This window comes from Pseudophryne corroboree, chromosome 6, assembly GCF_028390025.1.
Source record: "Pseudophryne corroboree isolate aPseCor3 chromosome 6, aPseCor3.hap2, whole genome shotgun sequence".
Lineage (NCBI taxonomy): Eukaryota > Metazoa > Chordata > Amphibia > Anura > Myobatrachidae > Pseudophryne > Pseudophryne corroboree.
The window spans coordinates 440,770,432-440,779,198 of NC_086449.1; the positions used below are offsets into that span (position 1 = coordinate 440,770,432).

At 42.0% G+C, this 8,767-nt stretch overlaps 1 pseudogene; it reads right to left on the bottom strand.

Annotated features, from left to right (window-relative positions):
* Positions 1–1,583: 1,583 nt before the first annotated feature.
* Positions 1,584–1,703, bottom strand: LOC134937614 (5S ribosomal RNA; annotated as a pseudogene).
* Positions 1,704–8,767: the final 7,064 nt, after the last annotated feature.

Sequence of the window (8,767 nt, forward strand, 5' to 3'; positions counted from 1 at the left end):
TATAGTTAAGACAGCCCCCCCAGCTGGAGCTATAAAGACTGCATGGTGCCGGTGATACCAAGTTGCGGAGGACACAATGCTCTGTTCCATTACTTACTTGCCAGTGGCAGTTGCAGAGCAGTCTATTATTCAAATAGTGGAGCCACATCAACTGCCACCGCTAAACACAGTCAAACATCACTGAGTGTTGCTCCCCTATTTAAATAATGGACTGCTCTGCAACTGCCATTGGCAAGGCAGTCCAGCCTTATGGTTCGGCAGTCCAGCCTTATGGTTCAGGAGATTTTTTGATTAGTCAGTGGTATTTGCTATAACATATATATATATATGGAAAAAGTGGGGGATAGGGGTACCGGCGACCTGTGTTGTTTTAAAAAAGTATGTACTAAAAAAACTTTGGATTTATGAGCCAAAAAAATATATATATAAAAATAAACCAATTTTAATAAAATATAAAAGTTATTTGATACAAAATTAAAATTTTCAAGAGATAATAGTATATAAATATATAAATATAAGATAGGAGATTCGACTTAGCTTTAAAAATAGGCAGGGGGTCAGTGCAGGGAACCCAACGCGTTTCGTCACATATGACTTCTTCAAAGGGTAGGGACAGAATGATTACTTAAGCCTATTTATACCCTTACATACTAGGTAAGGGGTTGTGACATCACAGGTGGTCATGTGATTCAATCTCAAGGTCTGACATAAAAATATACATGATGGCTGTTTTAAACGTGACAGCAGTCTGTGGGTGTCATTAGGGGCATATTTACATCTAAAACGAATGGTTTATAAGTTAAAAAAGTGTAAATACATCATGTAGAAAGGATTAGAACATTAAATAGCGGTACTTCCGCCACACTTCCGGTGACGGAGGCCGCGGGTCACATGACTTCGGGCACTTCCGCCCCACTTCCTGTTCGCGTCTGCGCATGCGCCGGCGGCGAAACCCGATCTCAGTGTGTTCTATTGTGTCTCCTCAGTCTCTGGTCAGGGTTTTCTCCTTCACGGCGGCCATTTCTTTGTGTGGAAAAACCATAGGAATTAGAGGAGTTGCGGTGGCCATTTTATTGGAGTTTCAGGAGACCCATATTCTTTTCAATAAGGAATATCCATGGCAACGTTTCCATGTAAAAAATAAAAACAAGCAGTTGGTAGTAATCCTTATAGCGGTGTTTATTTATCATAAACCAGCAGTTGTCAATATCATAACAATCCATAGGCTAGTATTTGAGTGGGTATCTATATGCAAATTATAATACAGTGATCCGTTTACACTGTCTGACAGGGCTCTCTCAGGTGATTCTAAGGTGAGGGGGAGGTGCTTATACCATATATGTAAATTAACACAGCTGTGTTTAAAAGCTTTTTTTCAGCACATTAACGCAAAGAACAATTACTATAAATAATAATAATAATAGTAGATAATAATTAAAAAATATATATATTTATTATATATTTTTTAAAAACACGTAGGTATTTTAAGGTTTTTTTAAAAAATTCCTAAAGGACACGTTTAGTTGTAGAAATGCCAAGTATTGATAGATCGCCCACCAGTTGGCTTGACGTCCTATCTTCACTCACTACAGTACCTGATCTTCCCAGGTAGTCCCCTTCCCTGGTACTGGTCAGGCCCGATACACTGCTTAGCTTCCAAGATCGGACGAGGTTGGGCGTACCAGTGTGGTATGACTGTACATATGTGTGAGACGTCGTAACACCGGTGGTCCGATTGCTCAATAACACTCGAGTTCAGGTTAGCTTAAATAATTTATTATAGTGCAAAATTGTGTTTACTAAGAGGAAGATTGTGAATGTGACAAGCAGGAGTATATGAAAAAAGAGGATACTGCACCTCACAGGAAAGGTGCAATCTCGTATCCTTCGTTAAGGCCTGTTGGTTGCAGGGTCCCCAACTGGAAAATCCAGTACATTTCGCGTCTTGAGAGCTTGTTTGCAAGGTCACCACCTCTCTCGCCCAGGTCCACATGCTCAATCGCCTTGAACGTAAGGTCTTCTGGATTTGAATTGTGTTGTGATGTGAAGTGTCTGGAGACTGTGTGGCTTTCGACTTTATTTTTAATATTTCTGATGTGTTCCTGGATCCTTATTTTCAACTGTCTCTTGGTCTTGCCTACATATTTATTTTCGTTTTAGATGTAAATATGCCCCTAATGACACCCACAGACTGCTGTCACGTTTAAAACAGCCATCATGTATATTTTTATGTCAGACCTTGAGATTGAATCACATGACCACCTGTGATGTCACAACCCCTTACCTAGTATGTAAGGGTATAAATAGGCTTAAGTAATCATTCTGTCCCTACCCTTTGAAGAAGTCATATGTGACGAAACGCGTTGGGTTCCCTGCACTGACCCCCTGCCTATTTTTAAAGCTAAGTCGAATCTCCTATCTTATATTTATATATTTATATACTATTATCTCTTGAAAATTTTAATTTTGTATCAAATAACTTTTATATTTTATTAAAATTGGTTTATTTTTATATATATATTTTTTTGGCTCATAAATCCAAAGTTTTTTTAGTACATACTTTTTTAAAACAACACAGGTCGCCGGTACCCCTATCCCCCACTTTTTCCATACATTCTAGCAATACTCTACCAGCATTGCATTTTTAGGGGGTGGCAGACACCTATAACAAGGTAGAGTGTGTGTTTTTAAAGATTTTCTCTTTTAGAAACGGTTTGACATTACTTTGGAATCCATCCCACAAGTGGCGCTGTATATATATTTTTTCTACATATATATATATATATATATATGTGTGTGTGTGTGTGTGTGTGTGTGTGTGTGTATGTATGTGTGTATGTATGTTTGTTTATATATGAAAAAGGCATCATTTATTGTATACTTAACGGCATCCAGATCAGTAGCGTTCTCAGATGAAGAAACGCTACTGATATGGATGCCATTGAGTATACAATAAATTATGCCTTATATGGTTTTCAGATATAAATACTTAACCAACCTATTCCCAGTCAGGAGAGGATAGTGTCTCAATTATCAGTGGTTAACCTGTCACTTGAACTAAACATTGCTGAACCTCTCCTTACATATTTAACATACAGCGGTTGGAGCTTGGCCTGTCATCCCAGCATTTACAGAACTGAGCAGGGCAGCATCAGATGGGGGACGGGGTAGAGAAGGAGGTGGATTATTCTCCTACATCTAACTTCTGCTGGCACTCCACAAAATAGCAGCTTGCTCAGGACACTATTTAATTCAACAGGAGGAATCATAATGGATTAAATAGCGTCCCTGTAACTTCATTTTGATTTGTATATCCTTGCGTTTGGTGTTGTATTTCTTCTTTTTTATTGTTATTTACATTGTATTTTTCACCATTGTATATTCTTTATTGTTATTTACATTATATTTTTCACCATTGAATATGTAGCTTAGGGGTCTATTTACTAAGACTTGGATGGAGATAAAGTAGACGGAGATAAAGTCCCTGCCAATCGGCTCCTAATTGCCATGTCACAGGCTGGGTTTGAAAAATGACAGGAGCTGATTGGCTGATACGTTATCTCCATCGACTTTATTTCCATCCAAGGCTTAGTAAATAGACCCCTTAGTCCCCTGTGTGGCACTGCTAATATGGGATCATCTGCTTTGGAGTGAGCATTGTGCCCAGATGCTGGAATGCAGAATTGGGGCCAGCTGGAATGCAAGCTCTCTGCTACCATGGTTACCCTTCCTGTGAACTCCAGAAGTGTGGCAACAGGCGCACCGGGCGGTGTGGACACTGATAAGCAGCTCCTATTCAGGTGTGTCAATTAAGATGTGACTACGTAGGGGGGTAAGTTGTTTATGTGTCTTGTTTATTTTATGTGTATGTGGTCCTGAGGAAGGGGTGTCAGCCCCGAAAATGTATATGTGTGTGTGTGTGTGTGTGTGTGTGTGTGTGTGTGTATATATATATATATATATATATATATGTATGATATGTATGTATGTATGTATGTATGAAGGGGCATCACAGCATGGGCTTTCTCTGTGATCAGTTTTGTCCTGTGGGGGTGGGGGTGCCAATTCTCTTTCTGGCACAGAGCACCAAAAAGTCTAGTTACGGCTCTATCCGAACCACATCATAGCATAATTATGGTCCCAACTCTATTTATTAGTCCAGAACAATGAGAATTTAAAAGTTTACGACAAAATTGTCATTCCACGGAATACTGAAGCAATAGCAAAACACAAAGAGTGTATTGCCAGAAATCTTTTCCTCTGTAATACAGTTTGCACCACACTGAAATTTGATATGTTCCAGTAGGTTGTACTCTTAATAAATAACAATATTCTTTTTTTAAACTGTAAGAAAGTTCAAATCTATATACTTTTCTGGCAAGTATGGTAGTAATTTAATTGCTGCACTATCAAATGGAACAGTTGCAAACTTTCACAAATATTTCACATTAACCACCTAAATTTGTCTCTTGGGTCCTAGCAGTTCCAAGACCATTGAACCCTTAATAAAGCAGTAAGTGAAAAATGTTGTTGTTAAAAGATAAATTGTGTAATATTTGTGACTTTAATAATAAAAACATAACTGTACAAACTTTTTACTGCGACCCCCTCCAGAGGTTAGAAGCTAAATGGAGGTTTATATGTAATACACTGTACTGTAAGAACATTCTGCCTTGAAGAATCTTCTTTAAGCCCTCAATAGCCAGAGGGCAAAAGCAAACCATTACATTGTATTATTCTTTAGCTCTTATATATAGCTCACATAAATATTGTGCTTAACTTCAAAACAGTAAGATGTGTTCTATAATGATGGAACAAAAGGGTGGTTTAGTATCAAGATGTGCTGCTGCACAGAGAGCCTTAATTTTTACTGCCCAGTAGATATGAGAGTTTCACAAGAGGCTCACAGCTTAGGATCTCATTAAACAGAGATATCCAAGAGTTCTTACCAGATAATTTAATTGCTGTCAGTTAAGACCAACATACTAACTGGCTTCATGTAATCTGTAACGGGCTTACTAAAATACAATCAAATATATGCGTTTAGAAATGTGATTAGTCCATTGTGTATTTACATGTGTTCACTGCATCTACAATAATTTGCATAATGACTACATTAAAACTTTGGATTCAGAATTCATGAAAATCATTGGTTGTTCACAAAAATAGGATTTTAATTACCTACCGGTAAATCCTTTTCTCGTAGTCCGTAGAGCAGGCATTCCCAACCACGGTCCTCAAGGCACACCAACAGTGAAAGTTTTAGTGATATCCAGGCTGCAGCACAGATGGTTAAATCAAAATAACTGAGGTACTAATTAAGTCACCTGTGCTGCAGCCTGGATATCACTAAAACCTGCACTGTTAGTGTGCCTTGAGGACCGTGGTTGGGAATGCCTGCCGTAGAGGATGCTGGGGTCCATTTTAGTACCATGGAGTATAGACGGTTCCGCAGGAGCCTTCGGCACTTTAAGACTTTTCAACAGTGTGAACTGGCTCCTCCCTCTATGCCCCTCCTCCAGACCTCAGTATAGGAACTGTGCCCGAGGAGATGGACAACTTCGAGAGAAGAATTTACATTAAACTAGTGGCGAGATTCACACCAGCTCACACCATACAAAACATGCCGCCTAACATGGCTTTCAACATAACCCATGCTAACGTGCATGCATAACGCAACAGCAACAGCTGTGAAACATCTTAACACATGAAAACCTGTGTAAAAAGATAAAATGTAATTCTGCAGGAAAAATGAGCACTGGGTGGGCGCCCAGCATCCTCTACGGACTACGAGAAAAGGATTTACCGGTAGGTAATTAAAATCCTATATTCTCTTACGTCCTAGAGGATGCTGGGGTCCATTTTAGTACCATGGGGATGTACCAAAGCTCCCAGTACGGGCGGGAAAGTGCTAACGTTCCTGCAGAACTGACTGACCAAACTGAAGGTCGTCAGCAGCCAAGGTGTCAAACCTGTAAAACTTAGCAAACGTGTTTGCCCCTGACCAAGTAGCTGCTCGGCAAATTTGCAATGCCGAGACACCCCGGGCAGCCGCCCAGGAAGAACCCACTTTCCTTGTAGAGTGGTCCTTTACCGAACTCGGTAACGGCAATCCTGCCGTGGAATAAGCGTGCTGAATGGTACCTCTGATCCAGCGAGCAATAGTCTGCTTAGAAGCAGGACCCCCAATCTTGTTGGGGTCAGAGAGGACAAACAAAGATTCTGTTTTCCTTATCCGAGCCGTTCTTGCAACATAAGTCCTCAATGCTCTGACGACATCCAGGGACTTTGAAACGGCTTAGGTGTCAGAAGCCACTGGCACCACCACAGGTTGGTTGATATGGAAATAAGACACAACCTTTGGAAGAAAATGCTGATGCATCCGCAGTTCAGCTCTATCTTCATAAAAAATCAAATAAGGACTCTTGTGTGACAGAGCCCCTAATTCAGACACTCGTCTGCCTGATGCCAAGGCCAACCGCATGACCAGTTTCCAAGTGAGAAACTTCAACTCTACCTTTTGTAGAGGCTCAAACCAGTCCGATTTAAGGAACTGCAACACCACATTAAGATCCCATGATGCCGCAGGAGGCACAAAGGGAGGTTGGATGCGCAGAACCCTCTTCACGAACGTCTGGACCTCAGGAAGGGAAGCCAACTGTTTCTGAAAGAAAATGGATAAGGCCGAAATTTGGACCTTGATAGACCCTAATCTCAAGCCAGCATCCACACCCGCCTGTAGAAATAGGAGAAGACGTCCTAATTTAAACTCCACCGCAGGAGACTTCTTGGATTCACACCAAGATACATATTTTCTCCAAACACGATGGTAATGTTTGGAGGTTACCCCTTTCCTGGCCAGAATAAGTGTGGGAATGACTTCATTGGGAATACCCTTACGGGCTAGGATCTGGCGCTCAACAGCTATGCCGTCAAACTCAGCCACAGTAAGTCTTGATAAACAAACGGCCCCTGCTGAAGCAGGTCCTCGCGAAGAGGAAGAGGCTGAGGATCTTCCAGTAATAACTCCTGAAGATCTGGATACCAAGCCCTCCTTGGCCAGTCTGGAGCAATGAGAATTGCTCTAACCCTTGTTCTTCTGATGATCTTGAGAACTTTTGGTATTAGCGGAAGTGGAGGGAACAGATACACTGACTGAAACCACTGCTATGGCTTGTGGGTCTCTTGACCTGGAACAATATTTCTGAAGCTTCTTGTTGAGACATAATGCCATCCTATCTATTTGAGGAATGCCCCAATGATCTGCTACCTCTGCAAAGACTTCTGGGTGGAGGCCCCATTCTCCTGGATGGAGATCGTGTCTGCTGGGAACTTGAGGGGTCCCGTGTGGATGACGTGGAGGGATCAGTAAATAGTACATCCTGCACTGATTTTCTCCAGTATTTTGTCTGTTGTTCTGACTCAGAGAATTTTCTAGAAAGCTTTGACATATTACTTTGTAATTTTCTCACCCACTCTGGCTCCTTCTGTGAGGGAAGGGCCACCACATTACACTCCTGCGTATCTAAAATGGCTTCCTAAGGGGAAGAGCTCTCTCCGTTGTCTGACATGTCACAAACGTGCACTTTCACCCAACAATCATACAGGGGAGCTATCGGTGACAGACCCACACTAAAATCTGTCAGAGAAACGCAGAGATTTGCCAGTTCACACACTGAGCCCTATATGAAGAGAATTGTATATGTATATTTATTATACAAAACCTTCAGCGCTTTATTTCAATATTAGGCACGCTCACCTAATGTAATAAACACTCCCCCCCTCTCTATAACACCCTGGTACTTGTTTCAGCGTTGTTATGAGGAGGAACAGTGTCTGTCAGCTTTTCTCTGTGACCCTGCATGAGAAAATGGCAGAGTGAGTGTCTGGCAAGTCTGAGGAGAAGCCCCGCCTTCCTGCCTCAGCTACAATGATTTTTATACTGGCTGGAGTTTGTAAATCAGAGGCTATACATGTATTTACCGTTTTGCCAGTGAGAGTAAGGATTTTCCATGCAGCTCAGGGCGCCCCCCTCCGAGCCCTGTACCCTGTGTGTGTTTTGAGATGCATGCTCGCGCAGCTTCAGCCGCTGCGCTGTACCTTTTTTTGCCACCAACAATGGGCGGAGGATCCCCTCTCTGCAGGACTCCGGTAATATACTCACCAGCCTTCTGACTTCTGGCTCTGTTAGGGGGTGGCGGCAGTGCTGTGGGAGTGAGCAGCAGCCAGGCAAGGGCTGTGTTCAGTACCCTTCAGGAGCTAATGGTGTCCTGTCAGCGGAAGTAGAGCCATTGAACTAATGGAGAAGTTGATTCCTACTTCCCCCCCTAAGTCCCACGAAGCAGGGAAGCTGTTGCCAGCAGCTTCCCTGTAAAATAAAAACCTAACAAAGTCTTTTTCTAGCAGAACTCTGTAGAGCTCCACTAGTGTGCATCCAGTCTCCTGTGCGCATTTTCTAAACTGAGGTCTGGAGGAGGGGCATAAAGGGAGGAGCCAGTTCAGACTGTTGAAAAGTCTTAAAGTGCCAAAGGCTCCTGCGGAACCGTCTATACCCCATGATACGAAAATGGACCCCAGCATCCTCTAGGACGTAAGAGAAATTGGTAGAAATACTGTTTAGAGTTATTTTCAGCACTGGTAATGCACTATATAGTAAGTTATCTACAGTATATGGGATCTGGACAGGACCCCAATGGTCTGTATCCCGGCAATCAAAATACCAACGTTGGAATCCTGACACTACTCGGAATGCCAGCCGAATGGGATC